Source organism: Felis catus, chromosome A1 (genome assembly GCF_018350175.1).
Source record: "Felis catus isolate Fca126 chromosome A1, F.catus_Fca126_mat1.0, whole genome shotgun sequence".
In the NCBI taxonomy this organism is placed as follows: domain Eukaryota; kingdom Metazoa; phylum Chordata; class Mammalia; order Carnivora; family Felidae; genus Felis; species Felis catus.
Genome location: NC_058368.1, coordinates 50982143 through 51008610, shown reverse-complemented (window position 1 = coordinate 51008610; position 26468 = coordinate 50982143). Strand labels below are relative to the sequence as shown.

The 26468-nt window shown below is 41.5% G+C and overlaps 1 long non-coding RNA gene across 1 annotated transcript in view; it reads left to right on the top strand.

Annotated features, from left to right (window-relative positions):
- The window catches only part of LOC111559858, a 52579-nt gene that overhangs the window by 7211 nt on the left and 18900 nt on the right, over positions 1 to 26468 (top strand). Inside the window, exons 4-6 of the long non-coding RNA XR_002741259.2 lie at positions 1607 to 1963; positions 2695 to 2831; positions 17164 to 17262. This is a non-coding gene — a long non-coding RNA (uncharacterized LOC111559858). The remainder of the gene's footprint in view (positions 1 to 1606; positions 1964 to 2694; positions 2832 to 17163; positions 17263 to 26468) is intronic.

Sequence of the window (26468 nt, the reverse complement as noted above, 5' to 3'; positions counted from 1 at the left end):
CTCTTCATCTTTTTTTTTTTTTTTTTTGACAAAAATTTCAGAGAGAAACTTCTCAATCCTCTCAGAAAACCAGAAAGAAAAAAAAATGTCTCTCCCTCTCCCTGGAACATTTTTTTTTTTTTTAATTTTTTTTTCAACGTTTATTTATTTTTGGGACAGAGAGAGACAGAGCATGAATGGGGGAGGGGCAGAGAGAGAGGGAGACACAGAATCGGAAACAGGCTCCAGGCTCTGAGCCATCAGCCCAGAGCCCGACGCGGGGCTCGAACTTACGGACCGCGAGATCGTGACCTGGCTGAAGTCGGACGCTCAACCGACTGCGCCACCCAGGCGCCCCTCCCTGGTACATTTTTAAAAGAATGGGCTTTCATACCTCAACCCAGAGATACCGGAAAATTGGATACTGTCTTGGGGCTTCCATATTTCGGATGGTCCTATATTCGCAGTGGAGAGAGGTCTTTGGAGTCAGGTCTCTGCAGCGAGCAGCGGCCGGACCGGTGGCCACCAGCAGATGCTACGACAGCCCTGTGGTGCGTTCCTGCATGAAGAGCAGAACATGATGGCTTCTCTCTTGCCCTCAAGCCACTGAGGCCCAGGTCAGGGCTGGCTGCAAGGCAGTGTCCTCATGACCTATCCTTCAGAGCATATGTTGGCAGCCTTCTTGGAATCCTTATTCCCCTGTTTCTTTTCTTTTCTTTTTTCTTTAAAAAAATTTTTTTAAAAAATGTTTAATCTTTGAGAGAGTCAGAGACAGAGTGTAAGTAGGGGAGGGCCAGGGAGAGAGGGAGACACAGACTCCGAAGCAGGCTCCAGGCTCGAGCTGTCAGCACAGAGTCTGAAGCAGGGCTCGAAAGTCCTGAACCACGAGACCATGAGCTGACGTCGGATGTCGGACGCTTAACCCGCTGAGCCACCCAGCCCGCCCCGTGATTATTGCTTTTAATTGCTTGTCAAAATCTCGGGTAGGTAAAAGCAGAAGTTCATTTTGTAATATTAGATCTCAGAGAGGAGGGATTATGAGAAACACTTGATGTGTTATGCTGATTCAGTGACCGATTTGTTTTTAATTTAGTTCCATTGCACACGTAAGCTCCAACAAGTCACAGGTGTCCACACCTCAAGGATCTCACCTGTAAAATGGAGCCCATCTTCCAGATGTTGACAGGATGTTTGTAAGGATAAGTGAGTTAAGTAAAGCTGCCACACACAGTAGAAACTGAGTCTATATTGGGTACTTTGGGTTATAATCCCAGGTCTTTCAGATGAGGTCTGAATTTTGCCTTTTGCGGTTACACGTTGCTGTTCTTTGCGTAAATGTCAATGTCGAAACGTGTAGACGGAGCACCTCGGTGTTGGGAACTCAGGTCTGTGGTTTTCATAGTTGGTCATCAGTCCAATCTCTCCCAGTGTGTGTGAATGTCAGAAAATCACTTAAAAGTGGTATCTCATGTTCTCTGTTGGATAAAGCATCACTTACCCACCTAGGGCTTAATGAATTGAAAGTTTTACTGCTTAGAAAATAATCAGGTGGTAAAAGAAGCACAAAATGTACTATCATTTTCTGAAGGTTAATAGGCTTTCTCTATTTCTGTTTTTTCCCCCACAGCATTGCCATGTCACATGAAGCTGCTTCTCCCGATGAAGCAGAGATTGAAATGTCACACCAGCACGATCAATTAGATGATGTAGAAGAGAGGCATTTGCTACCTGACCTTAATCCACAGGGCAAGAAGGGCTGAGTGGAGAAGACTAAATACAGAGAGACTCAAAGGAAGAGGAAATGGGCAGAGCATAGTTTAAATAGGCACAAAGCAGCATAAATGTTGATTCATGACGAAAAGGACATCCTCAGGTTAAAGACTTCTTATGATGTATACTGGTTCACTCACTCGTTCAACTCGGAGTGAGTACAAAGTAAATATAAACACCTTTCACACAAGGAATATGACAGAAAAGGAAGTAGGTAAGTTTTTGCAAAAAGTCTAGATTTTGTATCACAGACCTTGCTTAGCCAAAGTGACAAGGAGAGAGAGATGCAAACTGTATGCAGCCTGTCAGATATTCTATGAAGAAGACAGCGGGAGCTGTGACTTAGGGACCATGAGAGCGGTCTTCCTCTGTTTGAAGCCCTGTCACCGGAAGGAGGGTTGGACACACTGTGGTGGGGACGGCTTCCCAGTACTGGGAACATGGCCAAGGTCACAGGCGCGGCCCTGCCCGGCTCCGCCGTGCTGGATCAATGGCTGGCCATGGTTGTAAAGGGATTCTCGCATTAAATGAGATGACTTCAATCACTCCCTAATACACCTGCTCTGGAGCTTTACCGCCCCTTGGAGAGGTCTAAAATGGTTTTGAAGCTTGTCCAGGAGCAGAACCGAATGAACTTTGGAGCTGCTTAGGCTTTGATAGAATCAGCCCTTCTCAGCAGCTTGTGTGCCCACTGTAGGCCTGGGAATGGTTGCTAGTCTATTCTGATTATGGACAGCTGGTGTGAGCTGAGGGCTTTATCAGAGTAGTCATGCCTGGTACTAATGATATGGAGTGTTGCTCCCTGGATTATTAGTTGATATCTGTTATGTTTACTCTTTCAGTGTTTTGTATTTATTTTTCTTTTGCATTTAAGCACAACTTAATGTAAAAGGGTTGTGGTTGGGAATCTGTTTCCCCAAATAAGCCACTGTTTTTTTTTCCTAGGATCCATTTGGTTGCTTCCGAGTTCAATTGTGAGATATCTATTTATCACAGCAGTGGAAAACCAGCAGGAGGTTCAGAGGAAAGCCATGGAAACAGGAGGACCAGGAAAATGAAATGCAAACAAGTATCCTGGGGAGGTGAGGTTGAAGACAATGTTTACGCTTGTTTGCGTGTCACTTTTCCTAGCACGGCTACTCAAATGCGTATATGTTGATTAACTTGTGGACAGCTGGCCCTGGTCTTCTGGTTTGTGAAGGCTAATGGGGAGGATGTTTTCTGCTGAGACACGGGTGGGAGCCTCAGGATGGTCACGTAGTAGGTACTCCATAGTCAACAAATATTCATTGTATTAAATTGAATTCAATGGTAGTTTCAATACGGGTCTCCTGCTGATAGTAAAGATCATTAAACTTTAAAATGTGTTCCCGAGGAACACGGTGGCATCTTCATTTGAGAACATCTTTGAAATTGGGTAGCTAATTATCTGTTTAGAATAAAAGCAGAGATAGTTCTGAGTACTTCATAAGGACTCATACAGTTCTTGATTTCAGTTGTGTGCTTTGCTTGTGTGTAAGCAAAGCACTAACTCCTTAACTCAGGGGTGAAATAACACATGCATAAAAGACGACTAGGTAGAAAGAATCTTCTTATTTGAAATCATCCTTTTCCTCTAATCGAAAGGTATAAGGTAGTTCTGGTTCTGCACTATCAAATTTTCCGATAAAGTATTATCACCTGTGTTCCTGAGAGTGCCCAGCATGTGTTACAAATCTACCTTTGTCTCTGGGAGAAATTGATTCTGGGGAACAAAGGATAGAATAAAAATTTGACTTTTGTTTAAAAAGTAATTGCTGGAGGACATACTGTTCCAGAACAAATAGTGCCAATAAGAGTTAATAGTTTCAAGTTGGAGGATGTTTATAATGGTGCCATTGGAGAAATTTTCTGTGCTGCTTTTTCTGGTTGATGAATACTATGGTAGACATTTCAGAGAAGGCCACTTCTCCAGGATCCATTATCTCCCTTTTCCTACTACCTCCATTTTCAGCCAGGAAGTTTCGGTGACATTGACCCTGCCTCCAGTTACCTATTCAGGTGGCTCTGTTAGGCTTAGTCTCATTGGCATATCCCAGTCTCCCTGTCCACATGGGAAGAGCATGTGACACCATCAGGCCAATGAGAGTGTGAATTCTAGAAGAGACCTTCTCTTCCTCTGGATGGTAGAGGGAGGAGATGTGAGGGCTGACACTGCTGCAGCCATTTTGCTACTGGGAGGGAGAGCCCAGATCCTGTGAGACGAAGCTTACTAGCTCTCTGTTCTTTAGTTTCCTCATCTTTAAAATAGAGATGATAATAATACTTTCCTGTAGGTTTGTTGTGAAATTAAAGTGTTTAACTTATGTAAAATGCTTAGGATAATAAGCACTCAATAAATATTTCTTATTAGTAGATACAGCATATTTCCTCTGTGTTAAGAAAAAAGCATCATTCCCATCATTTCCCTTCTCCGAGCTCAATAATGTTTTGGATGTGTGCTGTTTGGTTAACTATATTTCATTTTTTAAATTATTTCATTTTCTATTGTCTCCACACATAAGCAATCGAGTTTCAGTTTCAAACCTTCATCGAGTTTCAGATTTTCCACAAACTTGGGCTTCCAGTAATACATTTTCCATGTCAGCATTTAAATAATGAGAGCTTCGGGACTGATCTCTAATCTGAGAGGCATCTCTGGGCTTCTTGCTCCTCCAGAATACCTGATTTTTCTTGTACTGCAGCTCTGCCTGGGAGTAGTTTTGCAGAGAAGGAAGAGTTGAGACTGAGAAGAAGGGTGGAGAAGGAAGGGCTGTGATACTGTTTTCCAGAAGCTCCCACAGACTGGATGTGTTTTCAGATGGTAACTAAGCTGGGGGCATCTTTGGAGCTTTAAGAGTCTGAGCTAGTGAAGGTCTGCATATGTGTCTGGGAGGTCAGAAGCTGTGCACACAGAGAGGCTTCTGTGCTGTTTTTGCTGTCCCAGTAGCATTTCTTCCTTTAATATCCATGTTGATTTGTTTGTTATTTTACAGATAAGAAGATTAACAGATAGGGAAAAATGGTTAGAATCCATTGTAGAATCCAAAGAATGGATTCTTCTTTGAAAAGGAACGATTTCATTTTAATAAGAAATTTGTCAAGTTTTTGGTTAAATGTGACAGAACAAAGACATCTGATATTTATAGATATTCTTGTAGTGCTTTGGGAGAGATAGGTAAGAACCGTGTGAAGATTTAAAACAGAAAGGGTCTACAATGTAGGTCATCTGTGGGCAGAGATGTGGGATGCCAGAAGGTAAGACCAGAGGGGAACTTTCATGTTCTTATCCTGTGTTCATCTATGTTGTTTGAATTTTATATTACGGTGAATTTATGTGTGACTTGCATAATTTTAAGAAATTAACATAAAAAAAAAGAGAAATTAACATGTCAGTAATCTCATCCAAGTTAAAGGTTATCTTTTCTATGACTAAATGTCCAGATTCAGGTTATTGTAATCATTCCTGGTATTTATCCTTGAGTCACTTCATGATCCAGGTGAATTCAGACTTTATTATACTTAAATTTTGGGTGTGCAGTGAACTCCTTGTCTATGTTTGGGACATTATATAATTTGATGTTTTTGAAAGACTGCCTTACTGATCTCTTTTCTGAACCCCTCCTTCACCCTCCATTTCCACTACTGTAGATATTTGGGCTGTATTTACATCTGTAAATGTAAATAGTCACCATGAGTGTGAGGTTACTGCAAAGTTTTGCTCTTGAGGCAAATGATTCTCAGGCAAAATAGATTTGTTTTGCCTGAGAGATTTGTTCTGAGATAAAACAGCACATATATTTGGATATTTATGACTCTTGGCTTTCACCACTTCCTGTTGAATGAGAATCATTTGCCTCATGAGCTTCTTTGCAGTAACCTCACACTCATGGTGACTGGAACTTTCTGCGGCAGTTAGGTCCGGCAGCTCATGAAAAGCAGAAATTTCAAGCAAGATGGGCCCTTGGGTCATCCAGCTCAACCTTTCAGTTCATATATGGGAGAAGTTGGCTCAGAGGGATTTCCAAGGTCCTTGCATTACTATTAGGGGAAGGATGGGGACTAGAAGCCAGTTCTTCTGGCTCATTCTGCTTCCTGACACATGACGTCTTGAGAAGTCACCCATAAGTCAGCTGCTCGCTTCCTGTGCATTCTGGATGCTACAGAGTTGAGCCATGCGGGTGGAACTTTGGGAATCTAGCTGATGGGGTTGTGAAGTTAGTGCAGTAGAATATAGTATGAATCAACAATAAAAATACAGGGTTAAGCTGAGGAATAGTTTACATCTGCAGAGCAGTTTGAAAAGATTATTTTCTTTCTGCTTATAAAAATAATACATGCACAATTTAGTAAAGTTTTGAAAGCATAAGGAAGGAAATTAAAATTTCTTTTAACGACATTGTCAAGAAATGATCAAGATTAATATTGTGGGGACGCCTGGGCGGCTCAGTCATTGAGTGTTCGACTTCAGCTCAGGTCATGGTCTCACGGTTCCGGTTTGAGCTCAGAGCCCACTTTGGATCCTCTGTCTCCCTCTCTCTCTGCCCCTCCCCTGCTCGTGCTCTCTCAAAAATAAATAAACATTTAAAAATAAAAAATAAAAATAAATAAACCAACACTTAAAAATAGATTAATATTGTGGAATTATACACACATGCATATACATATAATCAAATCAGATCGTGTTGCATATACATAATTTTGTCTCCTGGTTTTTTCACTTAACATTATATATGAGCATTTCCCCATGTCACTGAATGTTCTGTAAAAAACTTGATTTTTAGATAACTAATATTCTCGGGTCGTTCGTTTTGATTTTTATTGTTTTCAGTGATGAACCATTAGGACTGGATGAGGCAGAATAAATCCTGACACAGAATTAAAAGACAGGGTGGTGAGGTTTGGCGCAATGATCTGAGATGTCAGCGTGGAGGGAACGGTGACAGTGGCAGTCAGTCTTCTGCCAGCTGCAACATGAGGTCGCTGAGAGGCAGGTGACAGAAAGTCAATTCAAAGACATGCACTTAAGACAGTGTAATAGTTTTTTATTTTGTCCTCTCTATCGGCATAAATTTGTAATGCAAAGCACTGTTCAGGCCACAGACTGGCCCTTCCAGGCCGCGAAGAGACAAAGCCTTCCCCTTCCGGGTGGGTGCAGGTGCATAACGGACTCCTCAGAATTCAGACGTTGATTATCCAGCCTGTCCCCTTGGACACACGGCCTTTAGATCGCCGCTGTTTATTACTCTTCCACCAGAAGCAGGGCCATTAAAGGAGGAAGAGGTAAAGTTTAAAACTGCCCACTTTGTTCCTTGTTAATCAGTTCTGCTAAAAGGTATGATGGAAAGTGAGGTCAAATATTTGAAGTGCTGGCCTTCATGCACTTCATCAGTTCTGTGTTGCCATAGATGATCGAGAGACTTGCAGAGCAAGGAGCACCAACATAACCTCAAAGGTGCAAGTCAAATTCAGCATCAAGGCTGTTTATCACTTGGTGCTGGGTGGCAGCTTAGCCTGTTAGGTTAGAGAGGACCCCACTCTGGAAAAGGGTGGAGCGAATGGGGCCGAGGCACAGATGACATCCAGCCTCCCCCCGGGGCTCTGGCCACAATAAGGCCATTCCTCCTCTCCTTCCCCACTTTTTCAGATTCCTGGTATGTTGATCATTAAAGAAGCTAATTATACCTCTGTTCCAATGAATTGCACGGAATTCAGGTAGGGAGCATGGTACTTCAGGTGAAAAGAGACTTGATGTAATGATTCCAGGAAATGTTCCTGAGTCTGATAAATACTCACCAGGTACTGAGAGCAATAAAGATGCAGGGGTGTTTTGCTTTCTTTGTGTTTTCATTGTGAGTTGGGTTGATGATGAGTCTGTTGCCAGCAGGGTATGGTTTCCTCCTGCGCAGAAATGCCAAATTTGCCGTGCTTCGTGGGGAATGAGCTGGGAATGTGATTTCTCCGCTTCTCCAGAAATTTTCTGCCTGCCTGCATGAAATGCTAATGAACGTCTCACACATGACAGAGCAATGAAATATATCCTTCTATGACTATTTTTGGCAAATTCTGACTTTACAAAGTCTAGGTCTTAATGTAATGGTGACGAGACACTTCTAGCAGACCCTTCTGCCTCCTCCCCCAAATCTGTGTCCTGGATGAGCCTCTCCCTGCACCAAGCAGATGTGCTGTGTCTCTGATTTGAAATGAGCTCTCTATTACTGTGGCGCCCCTGCGTCTCGTCTTACTCCGCTGTGCCTCTGTGTCCAAGTGTCTGGGAAAAGTCTAGCTCCAGCAAAATAAGTCTTGAACTTCAATCTCAGACCAATTCAGACATAGTTATTATTAGGTGTAAATGTGTAGCATGAAAGCCTGATTTTATGTATTTATTATTTGAACTCGTTGGGGATGGGAGTAGGACACAGACAGGCAGTCGAACGTGCTTATGGGCTGCAGGTTAAATGCGTAAATGGGTTGAAATTATACTGTCAGATGAATTTACCTGTAGGAGAAAGTAAATGTAAACAACTTCTGGTAATAACTTTGGATTTAGGGACTTGGCTGATCGGTGGTGCCAGTGGGAGAGCGTAGTTTGGGGCATGGTGGCCTTGACGGTAGAATTGATGGGTGATACTCTGATACCCTTACCACATCTTCAGCGGGATCACATCAGATTTGGTAAGTGACAGAAGAATGTATGAGGCACAAGGGTGGAAACTTGCTAACTGCAGAGACAAATGGATATGCTGCTTTGGGGGAAGTCTTCTGTCAGCGTTGATGATGAAGAGCCCAAACATGGCAAGTGGGGATCCATCCTGCTTCCTGTTTGCAATCCAAGATTGCCTCTGGCAATTGATCACAATTTGTTTTGGCTGTAGAAGAAGAGTGAGAGGGAGAAAAGAAGAAAAAGCTGGATTTTGCAAATGCAATAAAACTTAGAAAGATCCAAGGCAGAGAGAAAGATTAAGTTAAAGTTACTATCCAAAAGCCCATGGTTGCAAACTATGCCAGGTAAAAGGCCCTTTGATCACTCAAATGCCCAGGAAAAGATGTATTTACTCTTTTATTCCTCTTAGTTTCTGTCATATAGGAAAAACATGGAAAGATGTCACAACTGGAAAAATAAGTTGGGCATATACTTGGCTTGCTGTAGACCTGCTCTCAGAATGGCTTAGGGTGGGGAGGTCAGAATAATGATTAAGTACTGGAAAGGTCCTTAAGTTTTCTGAAAGAGTTTCAATATTTGGAGAAAAAAACTAATAAACCAGCATTTGTGGCTGGAATAGCAAAGCCTGCAAAAGGTTTATTACAGATCACAAAAGTGTGAAGAATATAGGTTGCATTGACATGCACTGGCCCGATCCCGCGAGCACCATGCTGCAGGAGGGAGAACTTGAAGCTTGTGAATCTAGAGAATGTACTTCTCACAGAAGAAGAAAGATATGAAATACAAACGGATTAAAAAAAAGGTTTAGGTAGATAACAGCAACGGGTCACAAAGGAAGTTATAAGTGCTGGGAGGGTACAGTTCCATCTCTGTTTTTAATATTTGTAAATATCATCATTATTTTTAAAAATGTTTATTTATTTTGAGAGAGAGAGAGAGAGTAAATGGGGGAGGGACAGAGAGAGAAGGAGAGAGAGAATTCTAAGTAGGCTCCACACTCAGTGCATAGCCTGATATGGCGCTCGGTCTCATGAACCGTGAGATCGTGATCTGAGCCTAAGTCAAGAGTTGGACGGTTAACCAACTGAGCCACCCAAACGCCCCCAAATTGTTTGGAATTAAGCTGTGACACAAATCCTTAATGATCGTCTTACACGAAACATTTGTTGGTCACACCAGCCTTTTAAAGCTTTAATATTTCTTTGATCTCATCCAGGGATTTGGCAATTTTTTGCCTTCAGTTGCGTTGTGTGGCATATGGAAGATATATACACAGTGCATGCCTCACAAAACAAAATGTACACAGTTTCGTCTACCTATGTTTTATTAAGTACCTACATGATTTGCTTGCTTTGGAACAAAATCTGGAAGTGATCATTCCTCCTGTGATGAATATTTGCCTCATTAATAAGAAACCTGACCCCCTGCCCTTCTGTTTACATGCCTTTTTGTGTACACAAAACTTTTCATCTCAATGCTGAATCAAAGTGTTACTTGGAAGATGTTTTAAGTAGCAGTGAAATCAACATGTGTGGTACCAACAAAGTACATGATTCAGCTGAGGTAATGAGAAGATGAACATCTGTGACCAAGTTCATGGCACTGACAGCTACTCTTTGCCTACTGCGTGTCTGCTGGGGATAATAAGGTGCTGACTACTCTAAGACATATTCCAAGTTCAGAGATGTGAAAATGTGGGAAAAGGTGAATCTTAGCATCAAGGGATGCACCTGAATTTAATTAACCATTTTGTTATTCTGGGTCTTTTATTTATAACTTTTATGTATTTATAAAAACAACAACAACAACAACAACAAAACCTTTTTTCTCTCATAATACAAGTGTTTCTTGGCATTTGTGACTATTTCTTTGGGATGGATCCTGAGAGGCGGAATTATTCCATCAAAGAATATAAACATTGTTAAGGTTTTTGATGTGTATTTCTAAAAAGCTTTACAGAAATTATATAGCCATATGAACGATGTGATTTTGGCTTCCTCAACTTAACTTTAGGGAGAAAAGCTGTGGTAGGTAACCTGCCAAATGGTATCAAAGATGCAAAGTGATGGCATGTGGCTTTGGGGCTCAGTCATACAAGATCACAGCTCCCACCTTGCTCTTTTGGACCACGTAAAGCCAGAGGAAACCAGGCACCATGATAAGGGGGCCTGCACCTCTGGAGAAACTGACCCTGACAAAGAGAACCAGCTTGTGAGTAAACCACCTTGAAAATGAATCCTTTGTCCCAGTCAAGTCTTCAGATGACTGTGATGTCTTACAAAGAAAAAAACCACTGTGAGACTCTTTCTGGATTTCATGAAGGAGGAAAGTCTATCTTAAATCCAGATTAGTACCGGGGTGCCTACGTGGCTCAGTCAGTTAAGTGTCCGACTTCGGCTCAGGTCGTGATCTCAGGTTCATGATTCAAGCCCCGCATCAGGCTCTGTGCTGATAGCTGGGAGCCTGGAGCCTGCTTCAGATTCTGTGTCCCCCTCTCTTTCTGCCCCTCCCCTGCTCCTGCTCTCTGTCTCTCTCAAAAATAAAAATAAGCATTAAAAAAATTTAAATCCAGATTAGTATCATGTAATATCACACCTCCCCAGTCAAGTTGCATTATCTTATATATTAAACAGAGCCATTTAAACGAATGCACATGCCTTTGATGTGGGATGTTTCCATTTTCCCTGAGTTGATATGTCTGATCTGTGTGGCTTTGGGTCTTTGCCTTGCAGATGCTTAATGTGGATAGGATCCAAATGTATGTCAAATTACATACTGCTAGACGTTGAGAGTTCAAGACAAAACAAGAGGGTCAAATATCTGTGTGCTGTGGAGGAAGATCACAGTAGCAATTTGATTCAATTCAATTCAATCCAATTCAATTCAAGAAGTACTGACTGAGTGTTAACTCAGCATGTGCTGGCTGGTATGAGTACGGTGGTCACAAAAACTGATGATCATCCCACCTTGATGGAGCTTACAATCAAGAGGAACCATAACTCATCCCAGCTTCAATTGTACCCCTCATCTTCTGTCATAAAATGTAGGTATCCGGGTGTTTGAAGGGTGCTGAGGTTGAGAAAGGGATGTGAAATGTTTCACTGCAAGAAGGAGTATTTCTCTTTCTTATATAGAATTTCTTAGAGTTCATTAGTTGACTCATTATTTACCCTCAATCCTATGTGTGTGTGTGTGTATTTCCTATGGTGTGTCAGGCACTGTTGGTCAGAAACTCCTCCACCCCCGTGGTATGTACAACCCAACAACATGTCACCAATAGAAGTTCCTATAGTTTGAGCATCAAACAGGGTCTGTCTGCTTTAGGTTGTCCCAGGACCTCACAGGTCTGGATTTCCTCTCAGGAATAGAAATACTGCTCGTGTTGGTATCTTGCTCCTCTTCAGTACCTTCTGTCTGTATGACATCCTGGCCACCCTCAGCGGTGGTGTGATACAGTGGAAAGTTATGGGAACTTGGAAATTTGGAGCTGTCAGAACTAGGTTTGAATTGGATTCTTCCATTTCTTTAGTTGAGTGTGATCTTAGGAAAAATCCTTAATTTTCTTGGTCATCTCTCATCGTTTTTACAGCAATCTTACGATATAGATACAATCAAACCCATTTCACACTTGAGAAAACAGAAGTTTAGCAAGGTTAGGGAGTTTTCCCAAGAGCCAGGGTTCAAATACGTGGAGTCCAGTCTGATTTTAGTCCAGACTTCAGGACTCCTTTAGGTCAATTGTTAAGAGCTGAACACAGTATTTGGTGCACAGAAAATCTGAAATAAAGTACAGCTATTATTGTGGCTACTATGACTCAGAACCAAGATGATGGAAGAATTTACTAAAGGTAGAAACAAAACCTCAATGGTAGACCTGTGCTGGAGTTATTTTGGAGTACAGGCTGATTCTCCTTCGCCCTCTGACCCCAACCACATGTAAGGCTAACCTCGATTGGAGTGGTAAATGTCATTTGTAATTGGAAGATCTAATTTTTATAATTCTATTTCTGCTGTAATGAAGAATTACACTTTTGACATTTTCAGTTAATGCTCTAGATAGCCGTGGATTGACATACGTACCAGGGGCCTTAAACGGAGAGCTGAAATATAGAGATGAAATCTTAATGAGTATGGATCCTGTTAAAAGGTTAAAGTTAAATAAAATATCTGCAATTAAAGCTGTTTTGTGGTGTTTAAAATGTTCATATTCTACATGCATAAAAATAGGGCAAAAATATCTATAGATTTTCATAGAAGGCAACACATACACAAATTCTTGGCGGTGATGCAGTTATCTCTGGCTCAGCAGGGAGAAATGCAGTCTTAATTCCTTATCATTTCCTTCCCTATCTTATTAGCCTTGCAGAGGTTAATCCTCTGTAAACGCATCTTCTCGGAGTGCTTTCCTTTTCACTCACTAGTTTTATTTATTTATTTTTATCCACCGTAGAAAGATATTGTCCTCATCTTTTTGGTTGCATTTAGGTAGAGAATTGACGTTGTACTAATGTCATGTTTCAGGATGGCTCTCCTATTGCATTTTTTTTTTCTTCAAGTTTTCTGTCGCATCTGAAATAGTCTCCAAGTTCCTGGTGAGGATAAAAAGAAATCATGTTATGGCCATAATTAGAACAAAAAGTATAGCGATTAATTTTCCTTTTTTGAAAGAGAACCAAACCTCATTTTTCTATATGCTTTTGGCCCAAATCATCTTGTTTGGGTAGCCAGGCAGGGTAGTGACTTGGCCATAAATGTATCCACCCTTACGAGTCTCTGGGGAGGTTGAAGAGCTTGAGATATGGCAACCAAAGCATGTGTTCTGATTATTAACAGAACTATGAAAATTGAATTCAAATAAGATCTGCTAATGGGCCCATTTTAAAAACGATTCTTTAAAATTATGCTTAGCAAAGATCAACCTATCTAAGGGGCTGCTGGCAACACCTGTGAGTTTGCAGATTTATAACAGGATCTTGATAAGATTCCAAAGCATGGAAGGACAATGAAAAATAAAAATCTCAATCAAAATATTTCTGCTTTCTTTAAAGTTTATTTATTTATTTAGAGAGAGAGAGTGATGGAGGGGCAGAGAGAGTGAGAGGGAGACACAGAATCTGAAGCAGGCTCCAGGCTCTGAGCTGTCAGCACAGAGCCCGACACGGGGCTTGAACTCATGGACTGGGAGATCATGACCTGAGCCAAGGTCGGACGCTTAACCAACTGAGCCACCCGGCGCCCCTTGTTTTTGTTTTTAGAGAGTTTATTAACCTTCAAGGTCAAATACCAATACTAAAAAAGAACTTTTCCTTTAATTTTACACTACTGTAAATGAGAATATACTGTGGATTTTGTCAAAAATAAATAAGTGAATTTGAAAATTTGAGATATCCTGCTTACCTGGAATGTGGCTAGGTCCAGTCCATCATCATCCTTTAAACATTTTTCTCTAAGTAAATTTAGAGAAATGAATGAATCTAAATATTTTGTTTGGGAATTGTCAAGAAACTCCAAAGTTGTGACTCTTAGTGTGTATTTATTGAAAACTGGAAGAGCCAAGAAAAGACAGAGCCAATTTGCGGAGCCTACGAATGTATAATTAAATCACTCTGCTTTGTGTTTAATTCCGTTAACAGAATCCACTTTCATTTCTCATGAGAAGCTCTTCATGATGGACAATTCATACAATACAGAAGTTAACCTTCCTCATGAAGAGGATGTAAGGTAGTTTTCTGTTTCTGTGATTGAATCACAATCGTTTCAAACTCTTCAACCCAGAGCATTTATCCCTGCTAGAGAACTCGATCTGAACCCCCCTGTAATGTGTGTGAGTGGACAGGTGTAAAAGTACCACAGAGTTATTATTGATGGGGGAAATGGAAGATTAACTTCTTTCTTAAAAACTGAAAGGCATCTCAGAACATGTCCTTTGATTTTACCCAGGTATGAGGGTCTGGGAAGTGTCTTATTTAAAATATGGGTATTTTTTTATGGGGCTCTTAAATCTCTGTCTTATATTGTAGTTTCCTCCCATATGTTTACCGTCAACTAACAGCTTAGAACTGATGAGCTGTGTGGAAATGTTTTGTAAAGCTGCCTCTCTTCCTTTCTGACAACTGTTTCTTTTGTTTAACTCAAACCTCTTCTTGAAAAGAATACAATGTAGTGACAACATTGATGGACATAGAGGGTATTAACGCTAAGTGAAAGAAGTCAGAGAAAGACAAACACCGTATGGTGTTTATATGTGGAATTTGCAAAACAAGTGAACAAACAAAACAAAACAGAAATAGACTCATAAATATGGAGAACAAACTGGTGGTTGCCAGAGGAGAGGAGTGTGGGGGGGATGGGTGAAATCGGTGAAGGAAATTAGGAGGTACAAACTTCCAGTTATAAAATAAATAAGTCATAGGGATGTAAAGTACAGCATAGAGAATATGGTCAGTACTATAACAATTTTGCATGGTGACAGATGGTAACTAGACTTATCATCGTGATCATTTTGTAATGTGTGTAAATGTTGAATCACTATGTTGCACACCTGAAACTAATCTAACATTGTATATCAATCATACTTCAATTAAAAAAAAAAGAATGCCATTTATATGCATATTTTTTGTCTATAAAATATGGTCGGTAAGTGTACTTTTACATGACATGAAAGGGAGTTTAGTTAGATATGGTTTCTTTTGTGTGATTAAGATGACGGGATATGCTTGGGTTTTGGGAAGATCGCTCCGGCCACAGTGAGGGAAATGGGCCAGAAATGGCAATGACCTGAGTGAAAGTGGCAGGGGGAGGATGGAGAAGAGGGAAGAGAATTCGAGGATGTTCTAGGAAATGGATTTATTGGAAGGGCGTATTGACGGGGAAGTTTGTTTATTAGGACTCAAAAGTGTAAATTCCATTCATTGAGGTAGCGGCTGCAGAGGAAAGATGCCGCTTTGGCACTTGGAGATTGAGACGTGTCTGATCTGTGCACGTGGTTCGGTTAGGACTTGAGCTGGAAACAGAAATCTGCACTGAAGATTCAGAATGAGTAGTGTTCATCTATGCGACATCTGGGAGCATGTGGTTTGAGAAGAGAAAGGAGGGAAGGAAGGAACATGAGAAAACCCAAACACGAAAGGGTGGGTGGAGGAACCAGAGGTTGGGAGGTGGGTGTATCAGAGAGAGGGTAGGCCAGGATGCTTAGTCTCCACAGCCATCGCGTGAGGAAAGGTTGCGTGAATGGACCAACTTTGGCTCTGAGGGGAACAGCTCCTTTCCAGGGTGGAGTAGTGTGCCTTTCAGTCTTTTTAAAGAAAGACTAGATTCAGTTTGTGCTGCTCCCGAGGAACTTTGTGGAAGTCCAATTCTGCTTTCGTTCATGGGAGTATTTTCATAGAGTAGGAACACAACACAGGATATAATTACTTCAATGCATCCTTAGCTGCCTCTCTGTCAGAGGGAGCCGTGCTGCCCACCAGCTAAGACCCAAGTCATGACTGGAGGGCGCTGGGTGGTTATGCTAGGTGACATCTAAGACTCTCTGAAGTCTGAAAGTTGATAAAGAGACTATAAAATCATACTTTTTATTGAAGTGTTTTTTCAAATGTAAGTTCAGCTTCAGGGGGCAGTACCCTGCTGCAGTGACCGAACGTACATGCACAGTGAAGAAAAATGGCGTTTCCCCTTCATGCTCTCCCCACATTGTGATGCCTTAGTCCTCCTCCCTACGTTGTCATATTCAGGCTTAGCAATTACACGAGTTAACTATTCTGAGGAAAGATCAGACAACCTTTCTTGCGCTGTTATGCTATTTGTATTTGAAAGTAGGGAGGTGTGTTTATAGTTGTTTGTAGTCTACCAGTCTACAACTGGTGAACAGTGTTTCGTCCAGCAAAGATACGGTCTTTTGTTGATACAGACTTGTTACTCTGCTAATTCTATATCAGAACCTGAACATATCGTAGAGAGCTTCACTCTTATTGTGGCATGATTATGCTGTATCTGTCGTACCAAAGAAGCCTCAGACAGAAACATCTGTTGTTCACGAGGAATCTCTGAGAATACCTTATGTGGAAATAACCACATCTGTAGACCACATTTGATCCTATCACTGATGGGCGGGTGTGGCAGGATTAGGAAGGATATGACTTGTTTTACAGAAAAAACATCTCTGATGGGACATGTTGACTGAAGGTAGCATGTTCAGATGAGGACTAGGATTAGATTTGACTGGAAGTCAAGTTGTTCCTATGATTTCTCTCTCTCAGTTCCAGACTTTATTATACTAAATTACAATTTGCATCATTCAAATGTAAATGAATTTTCAAAAGCCCTGTGTGGGCTTCATGTAATTCTTTTTGGGCAAGAGATGCTCAGTGTTTCACTTATTCCGTGATGCAACTGATTCCAAGAAAAAAAAATGTGTATTTGAAAGTGCTCTTCCTATTGGAAGGCCTGGTATCATCATATCAAATTCACATCTGGTTTTATTTTGCTGACTGTCTCTCCTCTTGGCTTCCCTAAAGTATATGTGACTTATGGGATATAATGCTCTTTACCCGATTTTCCCTTGTTCCCCAGAGTCTGAATCCTCCCAGAATTATGATCCCGCTTAAATATTGACTATAAAAGTGAGGAACGCAGAGGCAAGTTTTGAAAAGCATGACAAGTTAACAACGTTATTATGAAAATGTGGAAATTCATTCAATAGTAACACTTCATTTTTGGCCTTTATGAACCAGTTTTGCAGCTGATGAACCAGTGATGAACCAATCATGATGCAGGATACTTCATAAGTCACCAAACCTCCCTTGGCAGTTTAACATCTTTTGTTCTAGAAGGTAAGAAAATATTCACAAAGCTTTTAATGCTCTCCAGCTGTTCATTGGTAAAGACCTCAACACAAGGCTCAAAGGGTGAAAATTGTGCTTCGTTTATATTTTATATTTTTATTTTTAAATATAAAAGAAATGTTTTATTGTCCTTTGGGGTTAAAATTTCTCGAGTTTTAAAGAATTTTCTTTTTATTTTTTTAATATAATTTGTTGTCAGATTGGCTCACATACAATACCCAGTGCTCATCCCAACAAATGCCCCCCTCAATGCCCATCACCTACATTCTCCTCTCCTCCACCCCCCATCAACCTCAGTTTGTTCTCTATATTTAAGTCTCTTATCGTTTTCCTCCATCCCTCTCTGTTTGTAACTATTTTTTTCCCCTTCCCCTCCCTCATGGTCTTCTGTTCAGTTTCTTAAGATCCACATATGAGTGAAAACATATGGTATCTGTCTTTCTCTGCCTGACTTATTTCACTTAGCATAATACCCTCCAGTTCCATGCACATTGCTGCAAATGGCCAGATTTCATTCTTTCTCATTGCCAAGTAGTATTCCATTGTATATACAAACCACATCTTCTTTATCGATTCATCAGTTGATGGACATTTAGGCTCTTTCCATAATTTGGCTACTGTTGAAAGCGCCTCTATAAACATTGGGGTACAAGTGCCCCTATGCGTCAGCACTCCTGTAACCCTTGGGTAAATTCCTAGCAGTGCTATTGCTGGGTCATAGGGTAGATCTATTTTTAATTTTTTGAGGAACCTCTACACTGTTTTCCAGAGCGGCTGCACCAGTCTGCATTCCCACCAACAGTGCAAGAGGGTTCCTGTTTCTCCACATCCTCTCCAGCATCTATGGTCTCTTGATTTGTTCATTTTAGCCACTCTGACCGGCGTGAGGTGGTATCTCAGTGTGGCTTTGATTTGTATTACCCTGATGAAGACTGGGGTGGGGGGTGCTTCATTTAAATTCTAAAAAAGAGACTCTATGAAAGCCCTCCGACTCTCTTTAGCCTCCTCTTTCGGGAAATGATCTTCTCTCATCAGTTCTGTGACACCTGTACTGCCTCACAAAGCTTTTTGGTGGTGATTCTGTGGTCACCAGTCCCTTAATGAACAACTCACTTGTGTGAGCTTCTCTTTAGATTTTTTTTTCTGATCAGCCTCTTCCAGGTGGGGAACATGGTGTAGTTCTAAACAGGTTCTGTGCAGAATTGGTCATGCAGGATGCTTCCTGGTGAAAAAGGGGGCATGGGACAAATTAGTCTGGGAGACAAATGTAGCGCTTGTGATTAGACATGGCAGATTAAAGGGTCTGAGAAATTCTACAGTAAAGAATTCTTCCTTAAACTCTGTTTTACCCACTAGTAGGCCATATTAATTAAGAGCACCGGCTTTGAACAAAGACTTGTACTGAAATCCCAGGCTCACTAGTAGCCATGAAATTTAGGCAAGTTACTTCCCTGTACGATGGGAATCTTCCGTGCACCATCAGAGCAATGGGAAAAATGAGTTTAACCTCATAGGCTTATTGTGGACAGAAAATAATATAATGTTACGTACGACATTTGGCAGAGTGCCAGGACCAGAGTCCACACTCAGTTACTCGTTTTTAGTATAACATCATTATTTTATTTGAATGCATGACTCTGGAGGCAACACATGAGAGATTACTCTTCTCAGGAAATACGATATGGGGAATTCTGATCTGACAGATAGAGATGTGTATCAATACTTTTAAAGAACCGAGACTGGGGTGCCTGGGTGGCGCAGTCGGTCAAGGGTCCGACTTCAGCCAGGTCACGATCTCGCGGTCCGTGAGTTCGAGCCCCGCGTCAGGCTCTGGGCTGATGGCTCGGAGCCTGGAGCCTGTTTCCGATTCTGTGTCTCCCTCTCTCTCTGCCCCTCCCCCGTTCATGCTCTGTCTCTCTCTGTCCCAAAAAGTAAATAAACGTTGAAAAAAAAATTAAAAAAAAAATAAAAAATAAAGAACCGAGACAGGCTGTACCCATTATATCATGAGAATTCTCGAAGTTGGCTGACATGTCCCTCCCAGTGTTGTTTCATAGACAAAATATATAGAATTTGGGGTGATGAATGTGAAATTGACTTTGAAATAGAATACTCAAAGGTTGTTATAAACAAGGTCTATTTTCTGTCTGGAATATCAAAAGCTGAATTCTAGGATGTAAATGTCCAGAAAGAAGCCCCAAGAGGGTGAGAAAGAAGGGAAATTTGTTTCCTCATGTAAAGAAGTTAATGGAGAATTTGAACACCTGTGGGAGCAGGATTGAGGCCGAGTTATCTCTTAGAACAGAGACGAGGTAACAAGACTGATTATTAATAAGGCTTCAGGACATAATTAGTTTTTAAGCCCAACTGAAATGTAGGGAGGTTTTGTGTTCAACTCCAGTCACTGCTCTTTATAGTTTTCTGCTCGCCCTCTGAGCTACCTCCTGCCCTTTTCTTAATTCCTTCCCACCCTAGGCACATTGTTCAGATGAGATAAAACCTTATAGAAACCTGCTCTCTGCTCAACTTTTGAAAGGATCTGATTGTTAATTTGTATGAAAGTATAAAATGGCTTTTCTCAACCTTGGCACTATTGACATTTTGGACTGGATAATTCTTTATTGTGGGCAGCTGTCCTGTGCCTTGAAGGATCTTTAACTAGGTCTCTGGTCTCTACCCACTAGATACCAGTGGCACCCTTCACTCTAGTTGTAGCAACCCACTGTGTCCAGACATTGTCAATGATCCCCGGAGGGCAATATCCCTCTCTCCCCACCCTGAAAACCACTGAGAACAATGCTTTTACAACAGTTGCACCTGTCCCACTCTTGGAGTTAGGTTCCCTTTTTATCACTTGTCATTTCTTAACTACCCAAGATGGAACTTTGAACAGAAAACTCATTTATAAGACATTGTTCATGGAAGAATGGTTTGGGGCAATCACATCAAGAAGGTAGATGTCTCCTTTATTTAAACCAAATAGGTCGAAACTTGTGAGAGCGGGTGAACTCTCCTCCTCAGCGGGTGGCTTGACACAGGTTTGAGGCTTCGTCCACATCTGTGTTAAAATTTGAAACCTACCTCCCTCCCACCCTTCACTCCAGATATTTTTAATGGTTGAGCATTAAACAATGACTAGGGTCTCTGATAGTCTATCTGACTTAGTCATTAAGAAAGCAAAATATTGGACTGCTACTTTTTGGCCTCTGGTAATTGAATTAGACTTATTGTTCAACAAACCCTATGGCAGAGCAGCATTCTCAACAAAGGCAAAAAACAAATTCTAAATTGGTGATATTTCAGGGTGTCTTTAAATACACATTTGGCACTGAATCCAAAAGAATAAGGGCTGGAGTCCAAAGACTGCTGTTCTTTCTCTAATTTGCATTTGGCTTTTGCGTTTGATCCTTTGCGTGCGTTGCCTCCCCTTTCCCAGCCTCGGTTGTGGTCCTTCTCTGGGAAGTTTTGTTTTCATAGAGAGGAACACGTACTGGGCAATGAAAACATTGGCTCTAAATCATTTCAGCCATAAAATGTAACCGTTTGGAGCCCAGTAATTGGGCCAGCGGTTCTGGAAATAAGGAATGCCAACATCTGAATGTGTTGGTTAATTGGTCCACAGGGAGAACCCACAGGAGTGTCCAAGAGACCGGTTTTTGACTTTTTAATTTTTCTAGTTTTTCTATGGGACCTGCAATATTCCCTTGCTAATCATCTACCACAACTAACTGTTTACTTGGTGTGGTGGAATGCCGTCGGTACTACAGAATTCATAACTCTGACACGGGAGGAAAGGCTTCAATGCTAGGCAGGCAAAAATATGTGTGCTTTGTAGATTCAGTGCAAAGTAAGCGGGAGCATTTCTTTATGGCCACAGCGTGGCTTGGGACACCAGCTACAATGTTATCTGTGAAAACCAGGTTGGTAGTGATGCAAAATCCTTGTGTTGGTCACAGAGCCAATAATTAACTCATTTATTTTAGGTATTTAGAATGTGCTCAGAATTCGCCTTGCTTCATGAAATCCATAGTTTAAGAATAAGGACATATGCCATATAAATGTGCAGGCTCAAAGTAAAAATAGTCATAGCATTGAGTGGCCTGCTATGTGTTTCAACGATTTGTTCTCTGAAAGTCAGATATTAAGGAGATAGTCTGTCCTGTGAAGTCTGAGAATATGAAGTCCCTGCAAGGAGATAAAGAGAGGGTTTAGTCCTCTTTCCATTTTGACAAACCTGAGAGAATGTGTTAAAATGTATATAATCTTGCACTTTCCTTTTTTAATTAATAAATGTGAATTCTGAGGCCAAGAAATGTGGTTCCAGGGATGTTGGGACTATCCATTCCAGAAACAAAGGGAGATCCTGGGGGAAGTCAGAGTTGAAGTGAACTTAGCCAGTGGTTGAATACCAGCTTCTCCTTGGGAATATGGTTCAAATTCTGGGCTCACCATTTGTGAGTTTACAATACCTTGAGTAGTTCTAGTTCCGCCAAGAGGGAGTAACCTCATTTCTACAAGCTTTCTACCCTCCTTCCCACCATTACAACAAAACATCTCCAGACACAATACAATAAACAAGCATAGGAAGTCTCCGAAATGTAAGGGAAGAAGGGCTGCCCGGACCACAGGACTTGAGGAATGACATGTGGTGAGTTCCTGGGACACTTTCTTGCCGTCTTATATTTTGTACAGGCACTTCAGAAGCTTCTAAACCAGAACCACCCATAGGCACAGCCACGAAAACTTCCAAAAAGAGCCTGCTCCCCTTAGGCAAAGGGCCAGGAAGCATTTTGAAAACACTTAGCCTACTCTAGCCAAATGTCAAACACCAGTGGAAAATGACCCCTCTATCTTCCACCCCTTTGCTGAGTGGGAGCAGGCAGCACGCCCTGGTCACCCCATAGGGAGGCATCAGCAGGGCTGAGCGGGAAGATAACCTTCTGTCCTGTGCGTGGCGGAAGCAGGCAGTGCTTTGATTCATCCTCCCACTGGGTGGTGTTGGCAGGACCAAGTGGCCAGCTGATCTTCCGTACCCTGCCCAGTGGAAACCAGTCAGTGCAGATCTGTCAGTGTGGTGTCCGTAGGACCCAGTGCTGACTTGAGACTTCCTCTTCACCAGTGTTGGGGCTAGTGAGCATTTTGCTTTCCCCGGGGTCACTGGGCTGAGTGGGGAGCTGAACCTCCACTCCATCTAGTAGCAACAAGACAGAATCAGATGGTGGGAGGCAGGGCTAGTTGGCACTTGCCCTGACCCCTCCTCCGTTCCCCTGTGGGCAGCAGAGTCCAGCGTGTAGGAGTTAGCGTCCCGCTTTCCAAATGCCCAGCACACTATAGAGAGTCACTTGCCATACCAAGAACCGGAAAAATCAAAACATGAATGGGAAAAGATAATCAACAGATGCCAACACTGAGATGAATCAGATTTTGAAATGATCTCACAACTTAAAGCAGCCTCATAAAAATGTTTCACAAGGAATTATGAATTCGCTTGAAACAAATGGAAAGTCAGAAAATCTGAGCAAAAAAAAAAAAAATAGAAGTTATAAAAAAAGAACCAAATGGAGATTATAGAACTGAAAAATATAATAATCAAAGGAAAAACTCATTGAATGGGCTCAATAGTAGAGTAGAGAAGACAGGCTAAAATCAGTGAATTTGAGGACAGAGCAATAGAATTTACTCAATATGAACCACAGAGAACACACACACACACACACACACACACACAAACACACACACACACACACACACACACACGGAGAGAGAGAGAGACAGACCTCAGACAACTTACTTAAACTGTCTGGATTTCCTATCTTTAAAATGAAAGCCATACAGTAGCTATGTCAAAGGAATGTTGTGACAATTAATTGAGATGTATATAAAAGGTTTATTTAGTAGAGTGCCTGGCACATAGTAAGTTCTTAATGAAACTTAACTGTTACAATTATTAAAATCAGCCGGTGTAGGTAGCCATGTGATTTCATCTCTTTGTACGGTTAATTCAGTTCGATATGTCATTCAAGATGTGAACGTTATTCTTTAAATTTTTTTTTCAACGTTTTTTTATTTATTTTTGGGACAGAGAGAGACAGAGCATGAACGGGGGAGGAGCAGAGAGAGGGAGACACAGAATGGAAACAGGCTCCAGGCTCCGAGCCATCAGCCCAGAGCCTGATGCGGGGCTCGAACCCACGGACCGCGAGATCGTGACCTGGCTGAAGTCGGATGCTCAACCGACTGCACCACCCAGGCGCCCCAGTGAACGTTATTCTTAAGAGCTGAGGGAGAGATCAGTGTGGGAGGAGGTTGGGTAGGGAAGGTTTCTTGGATGAAAGTGTTTTTAATCAGGGCTTGGAAGAAGTCTTGGGCCTGAGTGAACAGGGAGAGGTGGCCAGCTGCCTGGAAATGAGAAAGACCTGCTGGGAGCTCATAAGGGCTACTCCTGGAGATCTTTTTTGCCTTCTTGGCAATAAAGGATTAAAAGAGCAGTGAGTGGACAGATGGAAGGAAGGCCTCAGCCTCTAGGGGACTATTTAGGAAATGACTTTCTTGGTGAATGTGGTTCTGGTCTGAGTGATCTCATAAGAAACAAGTTGCTATGCTATTTACCCGTTAGATATCTGTACACTTGGTCTCCTTCTAGGCCATGGAAAGGCCTCACTCCTTCTGCTTATTAGAAGTGTTCTGCCGTTAGCAACAGCCTCCTACATATGCTTCCATGTGCCCGTGTGCACACATATATTCACACCCACGCTCACATTTACACTCGTACACTCTTTCACACATCATGACATACCCACTTACAGACATACTCACACATACGCTCGTACATACTTGCATCGACTTGCACATATTCACAATCACACACCCCACAGGCACTCACGCATGCAGTCACATATACTCGCATATTCACACACACACCACAGCACACGCACACGCTCATGCACAACCGCATACCTGCACACTCTCCAGTTACACAGATGTGCATAAACACACTGTGCACATACAAGCAGTCACATACACTGCTCACACCTCCCCCCATACATATATACAAAAACACTCATGCACAAGCACATTTTGAAACACCTCAGCCTATTTATTTTCATAATATGACATAATATTAATAGACAGTTTTCATAAAATAAGCTAAAAACAGCCAGATAACCTATGGCTTAGTTAAGAATGAATCTCTACCAATAACAGTAAAAAGGCCACATAGTGAATCTCTTTTATTTGTGTGATTTCTCAAGCTTTTTTTTTTGTAGGAAAGCCTACAAGGTTTTAAAACTTCTCTTGATAGACAACGGGCATATAGTGTTTCTGTTTTTTTGTTTTTATTTTTTAATTTGCTTTGGGTCATCGTAGTGCTTTTTAACAATGATATACATTGTGGCTATAAACCTTTTTAAAATAAATAAATCCACTGTTGTTTACCATATCATTTCTAGCTTCTCAGCATTCTCAATTTTACTCTATTTTCTGGGACAGCCGTTTGGTTTTCAATTGGTCTTGTAGATTGTTTTTCGCAGTTTGGTAGTGCTTAGATTAATCTTCCAAGCCTTTGGGTTTTTTAAACCTTTGATCTTTGGAATCTCTGAGACTTTTTCTTCTAATCAATGACTTTCATTTCATTCTCTTGCACTCCTACTTGTTTTTTCTAGGAGCGTTCTTTTCCTTATTTCAGTATTGCCTTTCACATTCTCGCACACTGCTTCTTCTGATTCTTTGCTCTGGCCGTGAGTAGCTGCACATGCAGACAGACAACTAAAATTCACGATAAAAAGCCTGACATCATTTCCACAAACCCAAATATACATTTGTCATGCTGTGCACCTAATGGTTGTATGCATCACCAAAGCAATACGCGAAGCATATTAAGCAGACATATTGGTGCTGAGGATCAATCCTTAGGAGAGTACAAGTAAATACAGTATTTCTCAAATAGATAAACACCACCTGAGTTTCGATCTTACCAAAGACGATTGGGAGCCATAACGAGAACCAGGAATTGCTTCTTTATGGGTTTCTTGGTTTTCGGTTGGGTAAAGAAGGGTCTGTAATTGAGATCAGGGCCATTGGTTCCATGATGGTCAAACAGGGACCAATAATGGCAGTTAAACAAGTAATATAGCTCATCTCTGACCCAGGATAATATTATTTAGAATCAGAAAATACTTAGGTAACTAGGTATATTTAGCTTTTTTTGGAACTGGGTCTGTTGGCCCAGTTAGGCAATTTTAGACTAGCTCACTAAGTAAATGTGCAGGGACCTAGAAGTGAAATTGTGCTTTCCAAGAGGTTAGGGAAGGGCCAGGGTCTGTACCTGTTTGCTTCGGGTGCTGTTTCTAGCTACCCTACTGTGTCCCCAAGGGACATGGTTGCCAGGGTGCTGCGCATTCCTAGGTGCCCAGCCAGAACGGCTGGCCTGTTCCATTGGCAGAAACTAGTCCAGGCTGTCACGCTTCAATTCAATTTTTATTCTTCTCTTTGGTGTTGGTATCATTGGTGGTTGTAGTAAAAATAGGAGTCACAGCCTTTTCTATGGCTCCTTGCAGCAAATAAGGGCTTCACATGAATCCTCTTAACTTTTTGAGATAGCTCGAACGACCCTTTCCACTTGATCAGTGGGAAATGGTCTCAAAAAAGTTAGATCGCACATTCAAGAGCCATGCTTCTCCCTCTCATGGCAGAAGTATTTACTGAACATCCACGTCGCCCCACATTTGTTAGCGCCCTTATGGTGGAGCATAGGAGAGCCAACGCAAGACTCTGAAGTCCCTCACCCTTATGGGACTTTGTTGCCATAGTGATCTAGGAGCCACACCTTGAGATGCTCTGGATTCTAAGATGAATCACTGCTTGGAGGGAGCTGCACTGGAGGGCTGCCACACCTGCTGGTGCTTTTGCCTTTAGTGAGAATCTTTGATGTATTTAGTTATCAAGATTTCATTTATTACTTATTCTGCGACCTAGCTTAGCTGATAGTAAAATGATCCTTAGTTTTATCTAAGTATGTGGAGGTTAAAAATATGTTTTTGTATATATCAAATTTAATCCCCACAAGGATTCTGAAACTTATGTGTTAGATTGATTTCTACCTGATGACTGTAATAACGATACTGTTATTTTCAGATTATTTTCTGCTCTTTTAGGACTATATACCTTTCATTCATAGCATTTATCACAAGTGGGAT